This window comes from Struthio camelus, chromosome 11 (genome assembly GCF_040807025.1).
Source record: "Struthio camelus isolate bStrCam1 chromosome 11, bStrCam1.hap1, whole genome shotgun sequence".
NCBI classification, from domain to species: Eukaryota; Metazoa; Chordata; class Aves; order Struthioniformes; family Struthionidae; genus Struthio; species Struthio camelus.
The window spans coordinates 15,878,968-15,906,745 of record NC_090952.1 but is presented as its reverse complement, the minus strand read 5'-3'; the positions used below and the strand labels follow the sequence as shown (position 1 = coordinate 15,906,745).

Sequence of the window (27,778 nt, the reverse complement as noted above, 5' to 3'; positions counted from 1 at the left end):
GAGTGGAAACAAAAAATATTTTCCTTCAAAAGTACATTCTTTTTAACAGCTTTCTCCATTAAAAAAAATTAACTTCTATGGTTTATTCAGCACACCTTCTTTTTATAGTGCTCTGTCAAATCTGAGAACAGGAAGCGTACCATACTATTTTTGGTCCCCATCATTCCTCTTGAATATACGTGATTAATAATGTCAGCCATTTCCTGGGCAATCCAGAAGCTGTAAATTGTTCTATGAAATCTGCTAATGAATACCTACAAACAGCGAATTTGTAGAGGAGAAGAGGAGAAATGATTAACTTCACTAGATAAGCTATTGAAAGTGAATAATTAAAGCAATCTGGTAGCTTCTTAAAGCTAAGGTACAAGTCAGTTTTAATAAAGATTTTGGAACCTTAGTGGTTTCTGACCACAAAAGAGCCAACTGAAGATCTTTAGTTGCATCTGTGACATAGCAGGTCTTATGTGCAGGCAGTCAGTTGAGGGATAAGAGTACATGGCTGAATTTCTTAATTGCAGCTATTAGACTAGAGGGCTGACTTCCCAATTGAGGGGAGGAAAGTGTAGTGTACATGTCAAGGTGAGAGAAACTCGGAGCTGTCTTTGGAGGGGGAAGCGAAGGTAAGGCAGGCTACCTGAATCAGAGACATAATGGTGTATGCCATGAGAAATATCCAGACTGCCTGTGAAGTATGTAGATGAGTACATGGCAGGCAGGAAACAGAGCACTGTGCTGTCACCTGTTCAGAGGTCTGGCCTGTTGGATGGCGAATGAATTGGCCAAAATGACAAGGCTGCTAGAACAGATAGACCGAGGGGCAGGGGTGCATGGGTGTGGGTGGGTTGGGTTTTATTTTTTTTTTTTTTGTATTTTGTATTTGTTTGTTTTTGTGAACTAGATAGGAACGTTTAGTTGTAGATGCAAAAATGCTGCTGTTTTCAATCTATGCTGAATAACATAGGAGAACACACGTAATACACAACAAATCTGATTCTGCTTAAATCAGGGATTCTACTTTTTATAAAAGGTAGGCTAGATTTTATCTTATTTTGATGCTAATTATCAATAGATGAACTGGTCTTTAACCTGCAGTGAAAAAAAAGATATTTTCCTCCTGACACAGGCTTCCAGCCACAGAATGGTGTTTCCTGATGAAGTCATGAGGTAAATCAAAGACTAAGATGGCTGAACATCTCAGTTTTTCCTTTAGTTCCCATTCTATTGCTCTCTGAGATCTGTCCTCCTTGTTACGTGACAGTGTAGTAGTCATGCTGCCCATCTGCCTTTCTGAAAGCCCCCAACACACACAGTTGTCTCTACCCCAAGCAGATCATCTGAAAGAGGAAAAATAGATGCTTGATAATCAGCTAGAAGTAGTCTTTTGTGATTCAATACCATGCCTCTGACAACCTGTTTTGCCTGTGATATAGAGGGGAATCTAATATATTCAATTAAATGCAGGCTTATAATCTACTGTAATATTCCAGTAGCTAGCTCTAGAAGAGTACATAATACGGTTGGTAAATACTGAGGAGACAGTTATGTTCACCATAACGCACATTGGTTGTCATTGCTTAACTATAAGCATAAAGGGGAAAGGATTTCTCTCTCTCGTATTTAAAAGGGGAGGGGAGTTCTAGCAGGCAGATGGTAGTTTATTATTTAGATGTGTCAGACATTTGTGCCGTGTTATCTATTGTACAGTACAAGGGTTGTATGCTTAAAAAAGAAAATGCCAGCCAGAGATTGTTTAGGTGCCAGCTCTTGATGCACAGAATTCCAGTGGGAGTGTCCATTGCCTTTAATAGGATCAGGCTTTAAGGAAGTGGTGTTTTGTTTTCACTGATTATCGATAACATATTCGTCTGAGAGAGTGTTCATATAACCTTCATGGACGGATAAACATAGCTCATCGCTATTCCTAGAGAACCTAATGGCCTAGTTCAAACGGATAGGAACTTAATAAATGATCTATTCTTTAAACAGCTTTCTCTTAAATCCTGGTGGCTTTCAGCTATGACTACTCATCTCATAAAATTAAACAGGGTCATCTACACTTCATTATGTTGTTGCTACATTTACAATTTTCAAAGCATAGCAAATTAAGGTAGTGAATATCTTATGTCAATACCTAAGGATGGCATCTTTTAGAATACTACTGAAAGCTTTCTTCAGAAAAAAATGAACTTGTTGCCAACACAGAGTTGATTATCTTGAAAACAGATACAAACTGAGTCTTCATGTGCCTCTTTGTGTCATAATGTGTTTAGTAGGTTTTCATATGTTTCATTATTTCACTGGTTACCCCAAAAACTTCTTTTGTTGTTATGATATCCTCAAATTTTCTTGAATTTCTCTTGACATCAAGATTATTTCTTACATTATTTTGCATAGAGTTTTTTTGCCTTTTTTTTCCCCAAAGATCTCTTGTATCACCTTCTGCAGATTCATCAGGCTAGTGGGAGTCTGATAGAAACTTTCTATTAAAAGAAATTTTCAGAACCAGATGTGTTATCTTAAAGTTTAATAAATCCTGGGGGAATTTTTCTTCCATCAGTTTGTCTAATTGCTCTTTGAACCTAGGTAAGCTGTTAACATCTTCACCGTTTGTGAGGCAATTAATTCCAACATTTATCTACAATGGGTATGATTAAGTTCCACCATTTCTTTATTTTGTATCTGCTATCTACGCATGTCATTTAACATTCCCTAAGTCACGTTATGTTACTCATGAAGACATCTATGATGTACCTCTACTGATATTTATTTTTCAAGCTAGGGAATTCTAGTCTGATCTAATTATCATTGCTGCCCTTTTCTTGGTATTTTCTAGTTCCAGTATGTCATTTTGAAAGGAAAGAGTAGAACTGAACCTAGTTTCAGAAATGCAGGCATGCTATGGATTTGTACAGAATCATCATACAGATTCTGTTGGGTTTTCTGTTCCTTTCCATAAATACTGTATTCATTGGCTTTTTGAGCACTGCCAAGTGTTTTTTACAGCGATGCAACTATTTCCACTTTCCCTGCCCTCCCATAGATGCATTTCTCTCTCTCCCACAGATGCATTACTTCTAACATTTATTGACACTCACGTTGACTTGCCATTTTGTCACCTGATTGCTCAGTCCTTTAGGGTCCTTCTGCAGTTTGTCTCAGCCCTCATATTTAACACCCTGAATGCTTTCGTACCATCAGTGAATGTTATCATGCCTTTATTTAACTCTTTTTCTACATCTTTCAAGTTTGGTACTATTTGTCAATGCTTCCCCCTCTTTAAGTACAAGTTTGTTTAAACAATTATGATCTGTAAACTTTATGAAATATCAGCACTGATAGTTTCTGAAACAAAACCATAATCAAGACAATTGTCTGTTGAAGGGGAAAAAAAACCTCTCTTGTTCAAGTATAGAAAGATTACATAACGTTAGACAGCCTTTTCTGAGTGAGGGTCATATCAAATATTTAGGCTCATATTCTCAAGGTTCCCAACTCTTACTCAGTTCATTAGTTGCATAATGAAGAAAAGTGAAGCCTTTATAAATAAAGGTCTAGCTCTTGCCAACTCTTAACTCCTGCTGGCTATGGAGAGTAGTTATTGATCAGTAACAAATGGAAGCGCTGCAGCCTGAATGCTTAAACATATTTAGCTATTTACCTCCCATAAGGCTTTGCTGATAGGCGTTCCGGTTTCTTCTTTCTTTGTGTATGTTGCTGTGCAGCTAACAAGTGAGTTCAAAGTTTCTTCTTTCTTGTTGACACTGCACACAAGTGTTGCTAAATAGCTCCCAAGTAAGTAATGCTTACTACCTAAATAGAATGTGTGAGCCACCATCACTGAAGAATTTTATTTCATTCTTCACTGACAAGTCTAGCAAATTTTATTTTGCACTTTTGACGGTACATAATATGTAGGCAACATGTATTGTGTTTATAAGGAATACTCTGTATCATATGAAATATTACCTGTCATTAGAGCCTCCATCAGTCACATCTGACTGGCATAAATCAAATTGAGCCAATTCCCATTTTTAGAATACGAGTTGTTTCAGCAAGTGCACTAGCATGTAAAAACATTCCATTGAAAAAAGAGAAGTACACCTAGCTTTTGAAACTGCACCCATAAAACTGACAATAAATGTCAATGTAGCAAAGTGACCTGTGTTCTTGCAGAAACCCTTAATGTGAGATAATGTGACTTATGAAGAGAGAGATGTTGCCATTAATAAATATGAACAGTGGGATGAAGAGGCTGCAATGACAGAGTTTTGTTTTATTATTTTTTTGAAAAGAGCTTAGAGCTAATTTGACAGCTGATGCTAAGTTAATATGTCTTATGTAATAGTATTCGATGCACAGGTCTTAATTCTTCTCTTTTCGGTACTGGGATGGTTTTCGTGGATAAGGTAAACAGCTTTCTGATTGCTAGACTTTTCAGATGACATTATAGATTTTAGCTGTGCTTCAAAACATCAGGCTGCATGTAATATTTTTTGAAAATACTTTTTCAATAGTATCTACAACTATGAAAGGATAAATGTTTATTGTGTGATTCAGAATAAAACATTGTTCTTGGAAAATTATGAATGTTGAATCTTGTATGTCATGTTATCTAGGCAACAAGCCCTGTCAGAATGAATGGAATTTGAATGTCCATAACTACAAAATCCACCTATCTAGATTTTACTTAAGCACCAGGTGGGGGATTTTGCCTTTCATGGATAGCCATTAATGATTTTTCCAGAGCAGATGAAAATTTCGCTCTATCTTCACCATCACATGTAGACATCCTTTATCTATAGGTCGTAACAAGTCAAATTATTTCAGAATGAACACTTGTAAATTTTACTTAGCTGTGTTTTGTGTGGAGCCAATCAGTAACTTGAATCTAGAATCCTCCTAAATCTTCTTGAGTCGTAACCAACTTTATATCCTGATTGCAATACCATGCACGTTACTGGTATTTCGGCATGTTTGTAAAAGAAAGCATGCCAAAGCAATATTAGATCAAATAGCAAATGAAATTATTACTGAATAATTTTCAGCTAAGGCAAAATAATCCATTTCTCTCAAAAGAGCTTACTAATAATTATTTATATGAAATGCAAAACATCATGATCCACCTTAGTAAGTTGATACAAGTGGTTTTGTACCCAAATACATAGGGGAATGATTTTCTACTGTGCATTGATTAAATAGCCGTAATTGTCATCAGCCTATATGAAGAGTTTTGCTATATAACTGAATAAATTTTGAGCACAAGGCTGGAGCTCAAGTAGGATTGGTATGTGTGCTCTAAGTTTAAATAATATAGCTGGCATTTACATGTTTATTGAGCTATTCGTAAAAAAGTCGAAATGAAAATGTGGAAGCACTGACAGCCAGCTTTTATTACAGCAATGAATTTATGCATATGGAAGTTGAAATGGAGTGAAAATTTATGTAATGGAAATGACTTCTAATGCAATACAAGAACACTTATAGGAATCGTTGTCTAAAAGGAAAACATGAACTGAAATTGTGCCATGTTAATAACATTAAAAGAATTGAAAAGCATTTAAAAATCAATGTTATTTTGTGCACTGATGTATTTATGCTACTAACCATAAGGCCAACTTTTTGCCACTGAAATAGTGGTGTTAACTAGTAATTAGTAATTCATGCAAAATTTTTTAAAAAGCTTATGAAATTCCAATGCAACAAAATCCACAGTGGAAGCTTAATTAAAAGAAAAGAGAAAAGAAAAGGAGGCGGGGGGGAAGCAGTGCCTGGAACATCATGTAATTGAACCATTAGTTTAGAGAATATAATACAAGATTCTGTGAATGGTAACATGAGTTAGAATTACATTAACAACTGTCTTATTTTTATGGTTTCTACTATGTATAAAATAAGATGTTGATGTAAATAAGCTGCTTAATTTGTCAGTTTAGGATATGGATCTAGAGCATATCTAGACCTTTGGGAAGACCTATGTCAATGTGGACAGTGAATCTGGATCCTAAAAAGACTAGTCACTAACTAAAAGCATGGATACTTATAGAAAACAAAGCAGATGCAGTTTTTGTTGGTTTGGAGTTTTTTCTTTTTTCTTTTCTAAAATCTACTGTTATGCTTTCCAGCCTGAGTAGCCAGTGAAGTAAATGTGCAGGTCTACAGTTGCAGTGTTTAACTTGGATCTCATATTTTTTTGGAGTGAAGTTTTTCCCAATATAGTCCTCCTGAAGCTGATACAGTCACAAGGTTAATAACTGAAAACCATTAACACTAATAGTTGTAGCCATGGAAGTAAAAACTCAGTCAACATCAGACTGCTTTTCTACATGGATTGACAGTCCAAACAGGAAAAAAGGTATCATTCAGAGGTGAAAGAAACATGTAGTACCTTGGTTCTGTTACAAAATCAGTTCCATAATCAGATAGTTGAGTGAAAAGATACAGGGAAGGAATAAGCTTTTCAAAAACTGGTCTTTCATATTGAAATTGTGAACAGAAAATAGCCTTTCTGGGAGATGAACTGAGTTTGGCTGCAGGAAGATCTGTGTCTCCCTAAAATCATATAGTTCTCATCTCGTAACTTGCATGAAAGGTCTCTCCATTTTTTTGTTGTAGTGAAAACCAGGACTAACTAGTTAGGACCAAATAGACAAATGCTTGAAAGTTTTCTCTAGTGCCTTTCTCTAAACGGAGAGAAAGGCAGGCACACAGTAGAATTTTAAAAAGAGCACAAGATTCTGAAAAGAGGCCTTGGGCTGTTGAAGGAGCTGCATCACTAGAACTTGCAGGATAAATGCCTGGTTCCCCAGATTCTCTCGTGCAATTTCTAGAAGGACAAGATGTAAAAGAGGAAGAAGAACTGAAGGAATAGGTATGCATGCATTGCAAAATGTGATGGGATCTGTAACTGAAGGAGAGAGTAGAGAGTAATGATCTGAGGAATCTTTCAAAGAAACAATAAGCCTCCAGTAGCTGGCTGCTACAAGTATTTTATTTAAGTGATTTAACTAACGTGTTAGCCAACACTATGAGAAACTGAACTACAGCAGTGTTTATCAGGCTTTGTATATGCAGTGCAGTCGTTTTGGCTCGTGGACTAAAACACATGCTGTTAAGATTACCTGTGTGCTGTCCTTATAAAGCACAAGAATTGACTCTAAATTATTTCTTCCTGTCTTTAGATGGACTGTTGAGTGTAAAATGAAAGCCTATTAATTTATTATGTGCTATGTGAGTCTGCATCCCTGTGGATAGTCTTAGCATTAGCTAATACAGGTCTGCCCCACAAAAGGCAATAGCTATTACTTGCAAAGTCTGTGGAGGAAAAAACCCTTGAATTCATAAAGCTGTGAGAAAGCAGGTCCTGAATGTTTCTGCTCTTTTCTTCCATTTATCCTTGTGGTTCCCCCAACCTGTCACAGCTCTGTATACCTCAGAGGGTTTGGTGTCTGGTTTTCATATGAAAAGCTGTTTGTCCCAGTTAGATTTTTCTTATGCAGTCCATGCATGCTGTTGGCAAAACAGACATTTATGTGGTAAAGTCATTGAGTGTTCCCTGAAAATTAGGTCTTGTACTAAGTCACTTTGGGTGCAGGGATAGGAGGCATGCAGCTGTTTCAGCTTCCAGCCATAGACTGAAGTCCATCCATGGGAGGCCTCAGAATGAGCTGTTATTACCCGCAGTGAGATTTGCTGGTGTTAATAAAGAAATAATTATCCCAGTTCTCGTCTTATAGTCCCACCTGAAAGTTCATGTAATGTAATAAATAGAAGAGAAAGAATCTCTTACATCAAAGAGCAAAGTTGAAGGGAGCCTATACTCCATGAAACTGCACGCGCACACAAACGAGAGAGGAAAAGTACGCGTATCAGGAACATGTCAAGCACATCTGTGCTCTGTTTGAGACATGCACACATCTGCTGAAGCGAAAGCTCTGCGGGTGTTTTTACAGAAGAGTAGAACTTGGCTGAAAGCCTGAAGCTAGACGGTGCCACAAGTTCCATTCAATGTAATTAGCTTTCTAATTTATTGAGTCCACCCACACAATAAAGTAAAAGCACTATGAAATAAATTGAGTCTGGGTTCCCCTTTCACGGGGGTAAAATTCAATAGGGCAATACATTTTATAGTGTGTCCCTTATGGTCGGAAACGGAAAAAACAGCGATTCAACTCTTTTAAAATGATGGACAACATGCACCCTGTGTTTGTGGTTTTAGGTTTTGGTTTTTTTGATCTGCAAATTAATTTAACTAAACAAATACTTCATGGGCAGCAGGTCGCTAAGTAACTGACTCCTTAGCATAAACCTTCCCAAAATATTTTATACGTGTGTAATATCAGTAGAAGTTTTAAAAAAAGTCCTTGTTTTAATACATTCCAGTATATTAGTATAAAATATTAATAAGCTTTATGACTTTTTTCCCAACTGTTGGTCTTACCAGTGTTTCCTTACCTACCATCAATTTATGAATAGTTTGAGAATTCAGCAGGTTTTGGCTTCATAGCAGAGTTAAGGTTATATTGCGATTTTAGGTTTTCCATCCCTACATGTCTAATAAAATTGCCTTAATGGATTTTTTTTTTCTGTCTTTAAGCAGCATATAGAGTAATAGCTCACTTCCCTTTAATGATAGTACAAAAGACTTAGAGTGACTGCTTTTGATCTTGGATATAATCAGTGTAACTGATATTATACCATTACTGTCATGTGCATATTTTGCAAAGCTAAAAAAGCATTCTTAAACTCAGTGTTCTTCGATTCCATAAAATGCAGATATGAAAGTCTTTCACGTGTGAAGTATGTGAATAGGATGTTTATGCACCTGATCACATCTGATGTTTGGACTGTCTTTAAAAAACAAACACAAACAAATATACCTCTGTCTGGTAGCCTGTGCTTGCATTCCAGTATGGAGCTGAAAGGGCCTGCAAACAGCACGATAAATTTGGCTACTGAGTGTAGACTTTCAACAAGGAAGTGAATAGTCTCTGGGGCTCACTCTTAGGGCAGTAAGTTGAGGCAGCAAAGCAGATCAGAGGAAGTGAAAGGCATCTGTACCCTTCAGAGGTCAAGAGAGCTTTTAACTGTGAGATAGAGATGAAATAGTAGAGATCATAGCAGATGCATATAATTCTCTGGCAGCCAGAGCACACAGGTGAGCTGAAAACTGTGTGATAAGCATGGTCCTGTAGACCTGCACATCAGCCAACCAGCTGGCATACAGTCCTGTGTTGCTATGCAGAGACTGCTGCCCAGTGTTACTTTTAGATTTCAGGTAGCTCTTACAGGCCTGCCAGGTTGATTGTTGCCGCTTCTGATGTTGGCAAACAACTTTATTAAATTATCATACTAAGCTAAAAACAAATATTGCAGGATTTGATGAAACATGGATTATGTTGTTTAGTTGTAGAGAAATGGATAGGGAAAATGCACAAAAATGATTTTGGGTCAGTTCACAGAAAGGGATGATTAGAACAGGGGTGGGGTGGGCTGCCAAGACGTTCAGGATCAAGAACAGCCGGGAAACCAAATACTTGAAATAACCTTGCATTTGCTCATTTAAGAGCCTTTTATGGAACAGAGTTTCAACCAGGTCACAGATATACAAGTTCAAAAATATATATATATAGTTCTTGTATTGAGCACTGAAATTAAATCATAGTTGTGGGGTTCCAAGAAATGGAGGTGTTTTTTATATCAACTTTGAAGCACAGCTTCTATAAGAGAAACTTCACCATGTGAACCAAGCCAATAAGGAGTGCTCTAGATGCACCATCTTCTAAGAGAAGGTATATCTCTCAATTTCAGAGGAGAAAATTTGACCCGAAACTAGTCTTCAGCGTTTTTGAGTCCTATTTTTACTTGTAGGGTTTTTCTGGGACTTAAATCACAGATATGAAGCCTGTAATGAATATCATCTTGCTGTTATATTGCATTACTATTCATTGCTAGTGATATCTGTTGAAGATGAGTTGATTTTAATGCTTCATTACAAATGCTGAGCAGCGTTGTCGGATGATGGGCAGTTACCCGGCATTAAATTTTGCCTGGTTTTATATGGAGCAATCACTGACAGTGACCGCAAATTAATATATCTTTGTGTGTAATAAAACAGTTTTATTATATCCTGGCTGAGATGGAAATTTTAAAGCTACAGTTCTGTTCCTTGGTCTAGAATGTATGTACATGCTTCCAAATATAACAGAAGCAATGAGTTTGAGATCATATGTTTTTAAAATGTGTTACTGAGGACATACAAATGAGTGATATTTTATTAGTCTTTCACTGCTTATTGTCTGCAGATAAAAATTTGTTGAAAAAATTGAGAGCCAAATAATTTTTCATCCATAAGGGCTTATTAACATATGCTTTTTATTTTATGGCTTGAGTTGAACGCTATCAAACAGAGCAACTACAGAGTATGTAAGTCAAATGAGCTTTAATTTGATACGTTAGTCTTTCATTGGTCTAGGCACTTTTATTTGTTGAATGGGTAAGTAATAGTATCCATTCCCCTGGCTCTTCAGTCTGTATTAACTCAAAATAGTTACAAATTACATACATTTCACCAAGGTATCATCTTGCTTCCAAAATAGTATAAATATCAATGAATCCGAAAATGCCTTAGATGAAAATAAATGGACTTCTCAATGCATGTTTTCTTCTAGCAAGTCTATGCATTTTTTTGTCATTTATTACAGTCTAGGGGAAAGGGAATTCTATGTCAGGTCTTATTAAATTGTTGGCAGTATGTTGATTGATGTCATTAAGCAATGAGAGCGTGTCTCTACCTGCTGGCATCATATGACTTGTGTGTTAGGCCTCTAAGAAAGGATATGCTCCTTTGTCTGATTTTATAGGCTAACATAACATCCCTATGCATTAAAGTTGGGCAAATTACTTTTTTTAGTGAGATAAGAATAGTAACATTGTTAGAAAGCTCAGAATCCATTTCCTATGAATTCTTTGCCTTTAGAATATTATTTGCTTTCATTCTGAGTAAGGTATGCTGATACAAATGTAAACTAGCTAATACTTCTTTCTTCTAAATGTTTAGGTAGAAACCCCAGAGCTTTCCATTTTTGATGCTTTTTCTTGCAACTATCCGAAGTAGATATAGTTGTGTTTCCAAGTCCGTTACAGTTTCATGATCTTCCCCACAATCCTGTTTTCTTCTTGTCAATGGTGAAGTTGGTTTGAGTTTGGTAGGCTGTCTGCACTGCTGTTTTGGCAGTAAAGAGATGTGACAGTAACTCATTTTCTGCCTGAAATTGTTGTTTCTCTTGCTGAGGATTGTGCCTACCAATTAGCTTTCAAATGGAGATTGCTGGGCAGATTTTGAATTTTCTGTGTTAATTTGGCTGATGCTGGCTAGCTGTAGTTTGCCACACTGTTGCTTTCACCATTTCTGAATATTTTAATTCTTCTAAGACAGCCTCATTTCCCTAATAAATCCTTATTCTCAACTGAGAAATCTCTATAACTTTTTAAATTCAGTTGTGAGTTTTCTTTCCATGTCCCTTTCCTTTCATAGGTAGTGAGTCTCTGTACTGTAGTCAGGAAGTTCAATTTGAGCAGACACGTTTTTTCTGTAGGCACTGCCTGTAGTTTTTTCGATTGGTTAGAAGCAATGAGAGTAAACAGCAAATTCTTCCACCACTGATGCTTAACTCTGAGCCCTTGAATAATCCTGTTAATCGTTGTAGCTAAAACATAGATTAAATATTGTGTATACGACAATTATTTTAAAAGATTCAGAATGTGGCAACTTTGGGAAAAGTGTGGATAAATAGGTCAAGTAACCACGAGTGCAATAAAGCAGGTCATAAGGTGTATGTGCAGGGGAGGGCGGAATTAGTTCTTCCCATAATTACTAGGGAAGTCCTCAACATCTGCTCTGTATTAAGATTCCCAAAGCCTTTAGGCAACAATAAAGTGGCGGATTGAGTCTGACTTGCTTATTGCACTTAATGTAGTCCAGATATTAAAATTGTTTCAGCATCATATCTGCCTGTCTGTGGACTGCTATTAAAAATAAGGATCATGTTTAATTGCTTAATATATTTAAATGTTCTTTAATTGAAAAAAATCTTATGATAGAGTTTAAAAAAATAGAATTGAAATGATCTAAGCGTGACTTAGATTGCTACTAGATAAAACTCTGGACTTTGGAGATCTGGCGTTTAATTCTGACTCTGCCGGCGGGCTGTTGGCTCACTGAGGACAGCCACTTGTCCTACTCAATCAATTGACTTATATTACAACAATAACCTCCTTTCTCTGCAGTTGTGACCTTCCTGACTCAGGGACTTTGACTCACTGTATGTATTATAAAGGCAGAGATCTAGGCGCTACTGTAGAATAAATAACGTTAATGAAGGGTAAGTGTAGGAAGATTGCAAAAGGAAGGTGATATGAGGAGATATTGTACTGAAGGTGCCGAAGGAAGACAATCAAGAGAAGGGGGTAGAAATAGGAAAGCAGCTATGAATGTGGAGGGAAAAAAAAAAAAAGAAGAAGAAAAAGGGATTAAAGACTTGATTCTTTCATTTTTTTATTATGCTTTCCTCTTCTATTCCTGACTATACCTATGCTAAATGTAACGTAGAAGAAGCACTGGGCAAGTCTGAAGAAAAGATAATTCAGCTGCATGTTCACAGGAAGCTGGGAATTATCTTAAAGTAGCTGAAATTATTTCAGGTCAGGTCATATAGACTCCCGTCTCTTAGGGATGCTTACAGAGATACTTGAGTACAGGCAGGTGTATGGTACCATGATAAATTCTGCATGAATGGTGACCCTGTGGATAAGGTGCGCTTACCAAGAAATCCATTCCCAGTTTCTTCATTGATTACTACGTAATCAATGTTAGACTTTAATTTATTTTCCTCTGGTGATGTTAGTAGGTTTTCCATCACCAGCAAAATGAGCAGGCGAATGGAGCAACTTCTGTTTCAATACAATTTTTGCCTTAAGCCACTTATTAAACAATGTTTTTATCTGCCAGGCATCCCTTTTGGCAAGACATGAGGGGCAGTACAGTGCAGGTTTTGGCAAAGGATGGATTATAAGTTGGCACATCTCCTTGGAGTGTTTTGCATAAGATGTATACTCAGCTTTTAAATTCCCACAATTACTGATATCTGCAAATTTCTCCATACCATCATCTGTGTGTGGTAATAACAGGTAACATAATTTTAGCTATCTGAAACAGTACACAAAATTTTCTTCGGACCTGAAGGTTTTTGTCAGCTGTGGGATGGAGATACTTGTTAAAGACAGGTGCCAAATCAACTACAAGTACCGCATTGGTGGTGATCTGTGGTATCAGTACTGCAGTAATTCATCAGGCATGTCCTATTACCTTTACACACTGCATTTTAATTAAATTCAGTGTTTTAAAACATATTTAACAACTTAAAAGAATTATTGCCTGCATTTTTTGCTTTATTCACCATCCAGAGGAGTAAGAAAACCTTATATTTAGGTCAAAGTGATATAGTCACATTAAATATTATCTAATCCTGTCTTAATTTGCCCCTCCCCCCCTTTTTTTTCAATTCTCCAAAATAAATTTCTAGCTCCTTTTCTTCCCTACTTTTCTCTATGTACATCCCTCCCTTCTGCTGTTTTTGATTTTTATTGCCATTCCAGACAATTTTCCTTCTGTAGGTTTGGAGAAGGTTATTAAGATGAGTTTCCTGGAGAGTATGTGCTGAGAATGGGAGTGATGTTGGTAGTACACAAAGCAAATGTTAAATGTACTAGATAAATATTGCAGAATAAATAATGTTAAATAATGCATAATACCTGTTTTGAAGAGCAACTTAGTAAATTATTTGTAACTGTACAGAATACATTTGAGGTGAAAGTGTACCTGGTGTCGCCCTCATTGCACTAAAAGATGCCTACTAGATCTCTGTTATCTTAAAATGGCTAGGATAAAAGATGAGCATTGTTTTCTTAGTTTGCATTTGACTAATTAAAATATTCTTGCTCTCCGCCCAGTAAAAGAAAAGCTCTTAGATGGAGGTGCTTGCCAGCTAGTTAGCGTGTTTGTTTCAATCCTGGGATTCAGATAAGTGCTTTAGGTTCCTCAATATTGAACAGAAAGTTCAAAATGTTTTTATTTTATGTACAAGTACTCTTATGAACTCTTATCACAGAAATTGGTATGATTTGGTAACAAAGTAAATCTCCTGTCCTTCCTCTATTTCCCGGCACTGGTTCCAAACAGGTACCTTTTCAAAACCTTGCTTTTTTAATTTTGATGATTTTATGACTGTTGAGTTTGACCCAAAGTTTAATACGATAGGACTTTATATTATAAATAAAAACATCTAAATTTATAAAGACTAAATAAAATTTTATTCCTTGAACTGAACACTTTCCTAGTTCTAATAAATTTGGAGGATTCTTCCTGACCTCTGCTTACTATTTATCTTCACAGTAAAAGGTAATTGTCTTCATTTCCATATCTTACTAGCATGCACTGGGAGATGAAAGGCAAGGTATATTTGCCTGATACTGGAAACTTGACTGTGGTATTGCATAATTTACCTACAGAGTTTTGTATAATGTTTGTTAGCAAAATTGCTGTCTATATATGTTCCTAAAAGACTGTTAGATTGGCTCTTGTCTTGTCAGACTCAAGGTAGTTTACACCAGTGTAATGTATTCATGCCCTTCACTCGTTTAATCTTTTTAGGACATTTTGTTTTCCTGAACTGAAAAGAGAGTGGGAAGGAGACAAAAAAGCAATTTTTTTTTTCTTTCTGCCTAAGGAGAGATGAAGATACAGAGAGAGTGGGTAGGGGTAACAAGACATGTTTCCTGGGTCCAGATGGGGAAAGTGTGGAAACAGGTGGAAACACAGAAGATACTGAGTAAATGAGATAAAGTTAGAATCTTCTGTAGCAAAAGATATTCTTATGGGCTTTATTTTGTAAGTAAAAATTAGTGATTTGCCCAATGGCCTCTTGCAACAATTATGTCTGTATCTTCATCTAGTGTAGAAACTACCGTGCCAGGACAAACCCACTTTCCATGCAGTATGGTGTCGATCACACTGAACCATATTTAACGTCCTTCTTGCAGAGTCAAGGTAGGCAATTCAAATGTTTGTAAGACTGTGGTGAAAGTGAAACTGAAGTTCAGGCACCCCAGAGAAAGGCGCATGGGCTGTTGAAGGAGAGTTCCCAGAAGCTGTTGCTAAGCAGAAGGTTCGTATTGCAGGGTCTAGCAATCCCAGCATAGTACTAAGCTTAAATTATCTGTGAGTCCAGGACTTGGATCGCCTAACAACAGTGTCTCACAGAGGGTGTTTGCTCGGATGCTGTCATATAAGCAGTGACTGCTATTCTCCTTTTACAAAGAGCAAGCCAATGCTTTCAGCACAAGGTCTTCATGTTGGCATAACACCAAGCTATTTTGTGTTTGTTTGCTTATTTCGTGTCTCAGGACATAGAAGGTAGAATTCTTCTGGTAAATTTTTTTCTCCTCCTAGGCCTTTTAATAACTAAAAAGAAAAATTCTTCAGTCTTAGTACCAGAAAAAAAGATCTTTTAGGTGGACTATGCATACCCAGCTGAAAAACTCTCCTAAGCCCAACTGAATCAGAATATAGTGTAAATTTAAAGAAATACATGCCTGACTCACATTTTTAACTTAGTATCTTAAGGAAATGTGGCCTGTACAATCATGCTGCCTTTGCATGTGTATGCATATATTCTAGTGTGTGTATGAAAAAGGAAAAATATCATATTACTTTCCTTCACTTTTTATACTAGATGTGAGGAAATTCACAAGGGGAAGACAAATGTTAGAAAATAGACTTAATCGTTTCTGCTATTCCTAGAAGCATTTGAGTTTTAAAAGAAGTAGAAAGGCAGATGTTTAAATCGTCAAATATCACAAATAGACCTGATGGGGGATTCAGTCACTGTTTCTCAACTTAGTGCTTTAGGCTTTTGCCCAAAGAAGCACCAGATTCAAGCCAGTCTCTTCCATGATGGTTAGTAGGGACGTAGTGGCTGGTAGAGGCTGGGGCAGGGTAGGGCTTTTCAAAAGAAGTGTACCTGAAATGAAACTTGTCTTGCAATTCCTGATCTTTTTGGAATGCCTCTCCTAATGTGCAAGTGAGCTGCAGAACGTTCACATATATTCACTGGGCTTCTAATCTGAGAGGAGAACATTAAAATGAACAAAGGTACCTAGATCCCAAATTCATGCTTCTTCCAAAACACTTATCTTTGTAACTGTACAGGATGGTAATAAACGTGTAGCTTTCTCTATTTACTGTATGCTTTCATCTTCTTGTGAAACTTCCGAGTGCATGTTGCTTTTAGATGTTAAGGTCTTGTTGTAAATTATTCTTCTTTCCACACATCCAGCAGTGAAGAGCAGGAAGGACCAGCTAATAAAGTTAAAATAAGAAAGCTTAAGGCAATTAATACTAAATATAGGAATGAATGGAAAACTGCAGAGACCTAGGACTTCTGAGTGCCATAGTATCAGTGCCTTGGAGGGGGCAGGAGCCTGGAAGATGGAGATTTACAGTTAAAACATTGATGACAGAAAAGATAATAAAGGCATTTAAAAGCTATTCAATGCGCTACTTAGGAAGCGCTCTCCTGGTAACGATTTGGTTACAAATGATTTTATCCTTTGAGCAGATATTGTCAATCATATAACAAATTGGTGCAACTTGGGCAGCCAAAATGAAATTTAATTGTTAAAATTAAGGGTCTGTTTTTGTAAGAATGGTGGCTCTTATGCTTCAGGGGGGTTTTGCTGCCTGTCCTCTCAGCTTTTCTCTCTATCACTGTTTCACCCAGCATTCGCCAAGATGGGTATTTTAGAAACGTGTCTGTCTGAGATTCTAGTGCCTTGTGGGACAACATCCATCCCATCTCTGCTCTTGCAATAAGGAAAGAGCTGCAAGAAGTTGTACTGGTCAGATGTGTCAGTGGCTCTGAGTCAGCTCTTGGAAGCATCTTTGTTGATCTCCCGTGTTACTGCTCTGCTATGATCTTGTAGGAGAGAGAGTTGAACTGTGTTGCATAGTTCACAATTATTGTGCATTCCCCCCTCCCAAATGTATTTATTCAATTTCAGTCAAGGGTACAGAGCTTCCTGCAGAGCTCAGAAGAGCTTTGAATGGGGAAACAAAGGAAAATGGTGGGTGTAGAGAATGTATACCCTGCAGAATATATAATGTAAATTACAGGCAAGACTTTATACTTTGATCTCCTTTCTATGTTATGTTACTTTTCTTGCAAAATGAGTTATGTGATATTCATTTAATGTCTCACTTGCCAAGAAAACAAAGAGCTGTGATGCAGTGAGTATGAATAGTATGTGCCCAGTGGATAGCAGTGGTACGGATTCAGGTGGCCTTAATTTTGCTATTAGTTTGCCATGCAATCTTGAGCATGGTCCTCTCCCTTCAGTCTGTCTGTTTCTTTCCCAACATTTATCTTCCCTAGTTAAAGAGGTATTTGGCAAAGGGACTGGTTTATTTTGTGCAATAACGGGGAATGATTTTTTAATGTCTCTAGGCATTATTATGGAACAAATAACATCTAGTGGAATTTTTTGAGCCTTGTAATCTGATTAGGAGAGTCCTTCAAATAATACATGAAAGACTTGTGAAGCTGTATTCTAGTGAGATTTTAGGCAAAATTTAAATAATGACATAGTTCTGCCCAGGAATCTCAGACTAAACCCTTGTCCCAAAGTGAGTTCTGGAGGCGTGGAGCTTCTGTGTGCTTTTTGTAGGCATGAGACATTCTAAGGAACCATTGCTAGTGTGAAGGTGCTTTTTTTGTGTGAGCTAGATTTCTCAGTGCACCATGCTAATGCTCACCTTGTTTTCATTAGCAGTTTTGTTTTTCTTGACTCTTCATTTCATTGCAACTCTGCATTTTATCTCTATACTGCGTTATTAAAAATAAAGTAGCTTGTCTAAAAAGAAAGATAACCAAACAGCTTGGAAATTTGAGATGAAAGTGGTCTTTTATTCCTTTTTTTTCGATGGTCCTCTGCCAATTCCTGTACTGCAGAGATTCCACTGAAAGATACCACTGGGATATAATATGTTACACAGCACAACAGGGTGCAGTCTACTTGCCATGCCAAATACACCTCATATGAATATTTAAATGAGGTTTAAAGGATATATTAATAGTCTGATGAGGGACTATTAATGAATGCAACTGGAGAGTAAAGTTTAGGAAAGGGCCTTATTCTAAAGAGGCAGTGTAAGTATGAATGGTTGCTGACAGAAAGATAAACCAAGTGTAGTGGATTTTGTATAGAATAGGCAAAAAATAATGAGCAGGTGTAAGTGATGTTGTCCATCATCAACAACGCTCAACGAATAAACAGTTTCTTCAGCTACAAAATTTCACCAACTTTGAAAAGGTTTCTGGAAAGCGGAGGAGAAAAAAGTGGTTAAAGAATCTGGAAAAAATCTGCTAGTTCTTTAAAAGAGCTTGAAAAGAGACCTTTCTCAGCTCCTCAGTGGGAGGAGAGGACGCAAAATGCATCTGAAGAGCATGGAAATTGGCTGCATAGAGAATCACAGGCATCTGATCTGTGCATCACCTTCTCTGTTTTTAAGATTTGGCATAGCATTGGAATTTGTAGAGACATGCTCATTGCTGCTTTTCTCTATGTGTGTAATGAGGTTCTTCAGAGCCTGGATAAAAAATGTCTTGTGGCAAGTTAATTCATGTGAGCAATGTGGTGCGTGGCTTTATCACTATGTGAAAGGAGGCAAAGCTGTATTTGATTAGATGGAATGGAATAGAGGAACTAATAGCTGACAGGAATGAAAGGAAAGAAAGTTTGTGAAATTACACTGAAGATCTTTTGGAAGTTTGGGGTTTCTGAGACAAAAGCTACAGCATGCCTATCTATGACCAGGAAAACCACTCTTGACCAAGAAGCAAAGTAGACAGTGAAATTGGCATTCAATTAAAGCAATATAAAAACAGTAGCCATGTGTGCAGTAATTAAGGGGGAAGAAATAGGTAGTTCTTTGTTATACTTTTCCTGCATATCAGCTGTAAAATTTTTCTTTTTATAATACAATTTTATGCTGCACTTTTATGTCTCACGTTAGGGCTGGGTGTATTCTAAATTTGAAAAGAATCTAGTTACATTTTGATTAGAAAACCATCATAGTGACTCAAGGGCAATCATTTCATACGTTTGTCACAGGTTTATCTGAAGTAAGGGAAGACTAAATTATGTTATCCGCATTTATTTTGATCCAACAAGATATTGCTCTTCTCTGTCAAATTTATCACACTTGTTGTCTTAATACAGCATTGACCTCAATTGTAATGACATGCTCACAAAGAATCTTGAGTGTATGAAGAAATATATATGGCTTGCTTTCTGGCATTAACGTAGAGATAGCCTCCATGTATCTTACAAGCCATGTTTCTTCCACGAAGGAGTAAGAAAGTCTCAAATCTTCCCTTCCCTTCCCTCCCCTCCCCCTGCCCCCGATACAGGAAAGTGAGTTTTGTGTCCAGTAGTTGCATCCAAAGAGACTACTGTTCTCAAACACATTCATTGGTTGACTTCTGGGTTTTCTAGACTGCAGTAGTGAGGCGTTCACTCCAAAGCAATATTTATTGCTAACAGATCAACCTATTTCATACACATACACCAATGATTTAAATTGACATTTGGAACAAAATATTTGGAGAGTGAGTAATATTACTTTCAAACTTCTAGAACAATGAAATAATGCTTTTCGGTAACTTTTTCAAACAGAGAGAGCATATTTAAGTAGAACTAGTTCTTAAATGAATGTCATGGTAAAATAAAATAACAGCTTGCTTTGAGGAAATAACTGCCACAACTTTCCTATGGCTCAGGTCCTTAGGTTATGTAGGTATAGAAATACCTTTCTGTTGGATGTGGGTCCTGCTTTGCTTAGAATTATCTTCTTCTTCATCTTGTTTATATATTAAACCAAACAAGCCAGCATAACTATAGAATAGTACGTAGGGAATATGCACAAAATCTGGATCAGTCACAAGAATTTAATAGCCAATTAAAAATAGCGCTTATTAGAGAGAGCAAAAACAAACCACTATGTGAAATGGGTAAAACAGTATCACAATAGATCTGACGGTTAGTCATTTGATTTTTATATTCTTTTAAGTATACAGTTGATGATTTTGAGCAGAAAAAGACAAATATTCTTGATGTCATTTTAGTTTTTCCTGAATGTGAACATGGCTCATGACAAAAGAATGGCAAGAAGCTAGCTTAATCTGCATCATATATTATTTATTTTAGATACTGGCAATTTTTTTCCATCTATAAGAGTGGAGAACTATTGGAACAGATCATTAGGAACTTTGTGGAAAATTTAAAGACAAGTTAGATAAAGACTGATGATGATTTAGTGGTTCTTAATTCTTCTTCAGTGAAAGGACTACACTTATATAATCTCTGGAAGTTTGTGTCAGCCTTGTATTTCAGTGATTTTCTGATCAAGTCATTTTGAATAAGCATGCGGATTGGATTACATATCTCTGCGTCTAACAAATACTAACAGTTATTTTAGAAAGGATTAAAAAAACTCAGGAAGGGCAGAAGGTCAGAACCTTCAGCCAACCTCTGAAGTGAGAAAGAAGCTTTTCATTTGAAAGTTTCTTTTCCATATTAATACTTTCAATTTCTGATTCCTTCTGAAACAGATGGTACTGCTCCCAATAGAAGGATACTGGACTAGCAAATACTCTTTTCTTGTTTGTATCTTCCTATTACATCTACATGTATTTTCTTGAATTTGCCCTTAATATGGCTTGTTATAATCATGCCAACATATAATTGAAAATAGAGAGCCAAATTAGTATTCTCGTTTTCCATGTAACGCGTCCTTTTTTTTCCCCCTTTTGTTTTAATTCTGTTATCTACTGATGCACCATTAGTGATGCAACAGCATTTCAATGGTGAAATGAGCTAGATACCATTTTATGTCCTCTGGGTTTCAGTGTGCTTTAAATGTAGTGTCTTGCAAAAAAATCTCATGTACAAAGCCAAGAGATCTAAATCCTCAAATTGATGGGGAATTTCATCATTGCGTCTTGTTGTCATTTTTCTGCATCTATCTCTTCAGACTTCTTCTATTCATCTGGTATAAATTCTTATTTCTGAGGGAATTATTTCCATATCTAAGCTTCTTCTCCATTTAGTTTACATGGGATTTGCTTTCTTATTTTGGGATTCTTGGCTAACATTTCATTTTGGATAACAGAATGTCCTTGCATTATAATGTGGACAACACAGATGCTGTTGTTAGTTTCTCTAAGGCTTGCAGTTACCTCTCCAGTTCCTGTTCCATTCGGTTGTTTTAATACTTTGTACCGTACTTCCTCTTATAACAGAGGATGTTCTTTCTACATGTTATCACAAAGACACACAAAAGCAGCAAACCTCCCTGTTCTCTCTCTCAAGAAATTACAGAATTATTGTCCTCTCATTCCTGTGTTCCTGGATGCCAAGTTCAGGGCTTTCTTCTTCTGAGCAAAATGTACATAATGGCAAGCCACGGAGAACAGCACCTCCACCACCCTGTCAATTCCTGACCTGATATTTTGCAGTCCATAGTCTGGAGGCAGAGGACTACCTAACTTGCACATCTATCTTGTCTAAGAAGAGCAGTAAGTGGACAGGACCACTGGCAGTCCATCTTTTTTATAGCTGGTGTGATTGCTCTGCAATGCTATTAGGATTAATAGTAGCTTAGCTTCTGAGAAGTCCCTGCTGCATGGGGAAAGAAGCTGTATGCAACACACTTACCTCCTGCCAAGTTTTTCAGCCCCAGTCAGTGAAATGCTATAAAAATAGTATCACTGCTTACTTCCCATGCTTAATTTCCTGTTTAGAGAAAACATTCATTTAACATACTGTTCTTGCATATGAAACATTGGTGATTAAGCAGCTAGAGATAAGTATTTAAACTTTTCTTCTGGTTTTCCTTAGACCTCGGATAAGGAGTTAGTTCATAAGAGTCTGAGTTGGTTCACAAGATTACCCAAACTTTACCACAAAATCACTTTGGCAGCAATACAGCAGTCACTGTCAGTTGAGTTTTTGTAGCTGATATTACTCCAGCAGAGAGTTTTCCAGTTCAACACTTGCTAAAGCAAATGGAAGCATTCACAGCGATTTCTGTGGGAGCTGGATCGTGTCCTTGCTGATCATAGCCTGGAGGCCTGACGGTTTCTGACTGCTGCTGAAAGCTCTCTCTTTTAAATGAAGCCCCTTATGGGTGTGATGGCACTTCAGCTCATGAATCATACGTGTTATCTGTAATCACTCTCTTCAGTGTTGTGAAAGCTGATAATTATATAGCTGAGAGCATAGGTAAAGATTTTAAAAGCAATATTTAAGTCTTGTCCCTTAGCCCCTGAAGTAAGTAAGTAATGTGATGAAATGGGACTGTACAGCTTAAATGGAGAGAAAGGCCTCTGCATTTCCTTCCAAAGAAATGCAGTTACTGCTCCTGAATTTTCCAAATGTTTAGTTTCACCTTTGTTGTCAATATGAATCAAAAGAGTTTCCAAGGAGTGCCTAGCATTTATTATGAAGTATATTAAAATGTAGTTCAGTCACTCCCATGTCTGTGAGTCAGGGGTATGTTCATGCAAAATGCTCATAATGTCAAGCAAAAGGACTAACTTGTCCTTTAGAAATCAAACACAAAAGACTACCCAGAAAGTGACTGAATCCCAGGATGATGTGAACTGCTTTTCAGAGATTACTGTGCCTCTCTCCTGACTAAAAGAGGATTCAAGGAGAACTATGCTGTATTTTAGGTATCTGGTAGGTGCCAAAAATCACGTAGAATCACAGTGTGAATGTAGATCTTCTAGGAGTAGAGCAACTCCTCATGACCTCGTGCCTCAAATATCGCAGAATGCATCCTATAGATTTGCCTGAAAACCTTAACGGAAATCCAAGTTACTGAAAAAACGACCACCGTTCTTCTCACCCCAAGTTTATTGGGATTAATAGTTTGTTGCTACTATTCTGCATGTGTTCCATTGGGAACAGCACTAGATGGGAAAATTTTTAACTATATTAATCTTTTTTTCTTGCTGAGCATTTTTTCCAGGTACTGAACATCTGAGAGCAGTGGCTGTATTTCTGTCAGGTCGCTCCACTCTTTACTATTCTTAAAAGCAACAACAACAAAATAGCAATCAGGGCATTTCAAAACATAATGAAATCTATATCCTGTTTTTCTCTTTGAAATGTGTATTGTGTATTGGTTTTGCCTCTTGCAAGCTTAGATTTTTCAGTCATTCATGATTCCTATGCTTTACTTCTGCTTACCACATTTTTTAAACATGAGAATTCAAGAGAGTAGTTAGAAGAAACCAGTATTTTCTCAGATAATTTCTTCTGTGTTTCAATTTAATGCTATTTCTGAAATCTACATTTCAAGAATGTTCCTGGGGAGGAGTATACTTGGGTTGGTGGTGCTATTGAATTTTATTTTACTCCTAGGAAGTTTCAAGCATTTTAGAGGATTAGGTTCATTGCTGGGACTGTAAGCGTGGTCCGTAACATCACCCAGCCAACCATTAAGCTAGACATTATAAAGTTAATGTTTTCAATCTTCATTTAGATCAGTTGAATTCAATAAAAATGTTGTATTTACTCTAGAGGAATGGAAATGTTCACATAAATCTTTAAGGCACTGATGTACATCTGTGGAAATGTCAAAGGTTCAACACATCTCTCATTGCATAGGTTAGGATTTCAGAGCAGGGATGGATGGCCTAAACAGAGATGCCTGGAGTTAGATTGGCTTTTGATTGAGGATGGGGATCACTCTCCTGTGTTAAAAGTAACTGGTGAGGAATCATCTTCTGCTCTTTGAAGAGCTTTGGCTGTGTCCTGTTAATGTTTTATATATGGAGGGGGAAGAATGAAAGATAGTGCTCCCTTCTTTGTCCTTTCACACCATAATGTGTTTTTTGAAAGTGATTAAAGAGCATACTCTGGAGCTTTTACTTAAAACAAGTCTCCATTTATAGATTTCTACATGAAAAAGAGAAAAGAACTTGTCACTTTTGTATTACATGTTGGTAACATACTTACTGCAAAGGCTTTCTATCTGTCTTCTGTAAACCCTGTCTCTCCTAAAATCACAAAGCAGATGGATACCTATTAGAAACACAGGAAGATGTCACTGAAGGACAGAGTTTAAAGGCATCAATTACTGGCACAGAACCAGTTTAAAGGCATCATTAAACAGTTTATTGAACTGTGACAGATAACAGATTCGGATGTTGGTCTAGGCGTTCCTACTATTAACGAATAGATTTGCTAACAAATAATTTACTAGTAAAACATTTTTGTCAAACTATTTGCGTATATCAACTATTTACATATATTTATTATTTATAGGATAGGGCACAAAGAGAGGAACAGAAACAAAATAACAGACAAAAGAAGGGTAAGTAGCTACTCTCAAAAGGGAAAAGCAGTGAAGAGCGAGGAAGCTATCGCTTTCGTGATTTGGACAATCACGGTCCCCTTCAACGAAGAAGCTTTGCTTCTATAGATTGGACAACAGCCGTCCAGTAGGTGCACTGAACACTCACACAACCATGCGGAGAGAGATTTAAATCCCGGTGGGAATTCCCTGGGCGACATCCTGATCCAAGGGCAGTTCTGTCACTTCAGCAGACCGGCTGCGTCCGATGAGGCAATCTCGAGGTCCGGACACCCGCGGCGGTCATTTCATTTATAGCTGTGATGGAACTGGGGGTGTGGTCATACTATTATGTGGTGGCTCTGGCAGGTTCAGGATGATTCCAGCATGTTCTCAAATGTTCTTTGATGGACAGGTGCCACTTGCTTTGCTCACGTGTTATTTGATGGCTAGTTGTTTCCTCCAATCATGATCCAGTCGCTAGGCAGAAAACTGTCAGCCAACAGGACCTTTATCCTATGTCAGATTGAATCTAAATTGATTAATGGATTCAAGGGTTGTTATGGAGCTGGGGAAAGAAGACAGCAAGCAGAGAGGCAGTCACAGTATAATGCACAAAGTATAATGATTCTCACTATGCTTATGTAGCTATTCTTCCTTTTAGGAAGACTGGCTAAAAACTAAGGTTTACAATTGCAGCAGGAATTCAGGATTCTAAGCAGCAAGACTGATCCCAATTATATGAATAAAGTCTGAAGGAAGTTCGTAAAGAACAAGGAATGGAAACAGATGTGTAGTGTCACTTTTCAGTTCTTAGAAATAAGATACATGCTTTTTCAAAAACCAGTGTACAGTAAGTCAGTAAGAGAAGACTTTGTCTTCACAGGGAATTGGTTGCTCTGACCCAAACAGAGTATTTTCCAAGTGAAAGGAAGTACACGTATTTTCAGGCAGTATTTGAGTATCTCTGCCCAGAAAGACAAAGTCTGTCTTTCACACAGTTTTGTTGCCCCCCTCCCCCTACTCTTGCCCCACCAGAATTCATGTTACTGAGCAGCTAGAAGCCTTTATGTCAGCTTATGCAATGCTTAAGAGGTTCATCACCTTTCAGTTTGAGATGAGAAGAAGGCAAATGCTTCAGGGGAATTGTATTTCTTCTTTAAATTTGCAATTCATATATATTAAACAGAGATGCAATGAGCCATTGCATTTTAGATTGAAAAAGCTTTATGTTGCTATACTGGTCTGAGTGTAGCAGACATAGCAAATACATTTTTATTCCACAATGTCTACCAAAAGTTCGGTTCAAAATAGATTCAAGTAAAATATACAGTATTCAAATACAATATGCAGTTGGAAACCTGTAGATTTTGCAGGTACTCCGCCACACTGGTTAGCAACCAAGATGCTGGAATTACAATTTTGAAACGTAGACCACAATCAGGGATTGGAGTTCTTATTCTTTGTATCAGTTTTTTATTATCCTTTTTAATAATAGTTGTTGCTTTTGTCTCAAACAGTGAAACTGGTTTCGTTATGTTTGATCATGTTTCATAGGTGAAATAAGTCTGCTCTGTGTGACTTTTTGTTTGTGATGAGGCTACATGTTCACTTGTAATCATCATGTGGCGTTACAGGACCAGAGTGAAACATAAGTGGATTTTCATTTCCCTAAATCATAGGGTTGGCAGGAAACCTTCTACAAATTAAGAAAGATCAGAGATTGCAGTTCTCCTAGAGAGACTTGATGAGAACGTGGCAATATTCCAGTTCTTTTTTTAATGTAAATTTTCCCCCAGATTGACACTATGCCAGAAAGTGTTTGCATTTCCCTGCTATGCTTGATTTTTGGTCAGTTCATACTTGATTCTGTAGTCTCTGAGAATGAGTTTAGGAATCAGGTTGTGCTGGTCACCAGAAAAATAATTTTATCTGCCTTTGCCTGTCATGACTGTGTCTCTTGGGTAAAAGAATCATAGAGATACTGTGCTTTATTGTTTCATGGGAATATCAGCTGCATTAGGGTGGCTTAGGTCTAGAGGTGCCAATTCAAGTTCTCCTTAGATCTTGTTCAGTTTTCCATTCCATCTAAATCCGCATGAACGTTGACTACTGGGACTGGGGAGTTAAAGATGGCATGCCATCTTTACCAGTCGCATACACCACTTGGGTGTGTTTGGCTTTAGAAACCAGGCAGGTTTCGTCATACAAGCCTGGCTAGCCACCAGGGTCCACTGAGCTTTTTATCCTTTCCTTATTGATTCCCAACTGTCAGTTTTCTTCCGCCATTAAAAATAGCCTTTTTCTCACCTCCCCTCTTGCTTCTGAAAGTAGATAAATAGTTGATTATTTCCTCACTTAGAACAGGAAGAATAGGTTAATTGCTTAATGAGTCAGAAATAATAATTTAATAAAACTCGCGTATCAGAGAAACACAGCAAGGTTCACACATTCACCTTAACTGTCAGTTTTTCCCATTAATTGTGTGGATGCTTGCAAATACCACACCACGCGGGTGGTGAGTTTCCATGGTACTTCAGAGCAAACCGAAGTAATAGAGGAAAAAAGATTAAAAAGAGGGAAGGGTTTTTTTTTACATGCTGCTGAGGAATAGATTTTATTCTCTAACTGCATGACCTTTATTCATGGTAAACTCTATAAAAAAACAATGCTTAAGACCTGGGTTCTTACTCAGTTACTTACTTGCTAATGTCCCAGAAAATTTTGTTGTTTGTTGTTGTGGGAACTAACTTTAAAGAACACTTCTCCAATCAATCTACCAAAACAAGAATCAGAGGTGAGGAGTGGAGGTAGACTATATGTGAATAATGGCTAAGACTGATGAAATGGCTAGCAACTTAGTCACATACAGCTCTCCAGGTACTACTTTAACCTACTGTTGAAATTCCTGTAATATCTATTTTTTTCCTCACAGTCCCACTCTGTGATTATGTGAGAATGTCAGCTTTTTCTTTAAAGGTCCTAGCAAAAAATGCTTCTTGGAAGAAAATTGAAAAAATTAATCTTTAAAGGCTCAAACAAAGAAATGAAAGTACTGCTTGATACTGTTTGTTAAAAATGTAGTGCTTCATCATATTGGAGGTTTGATTCATGATTTTTTTAACATAATTGTAATGTTGGTGATCACAACACTGCCTGGCAACTTTCTAAGTTACTTTTTCCAGAGAAGTGCCAGTAGAATTTGTTTATTGCATTTCTTTTTCTTTCTTTCTTCCCCCCTCCCCCAACCCCCCCAAAGCAGGAGAGCAATGGGCAGAGAAAAGCAAGAGCAAAGCATTTTAG

At 37.2% G+C, this 27,778-nt stretch overlaps 1 long non-coding RNA gene across 3 annotated transcripts in view; it reads left to right on the top strand.

Moving 5' to 3' along the window:
- The window catches only part of LOC138068763 (uncharacterized), a 244,970-nt gene that overhangs the window by 183,664 nt on the left and 33,528 nt on the right, over positions 1-27,778 (top strand). The window lies entirely within an intron of this gene.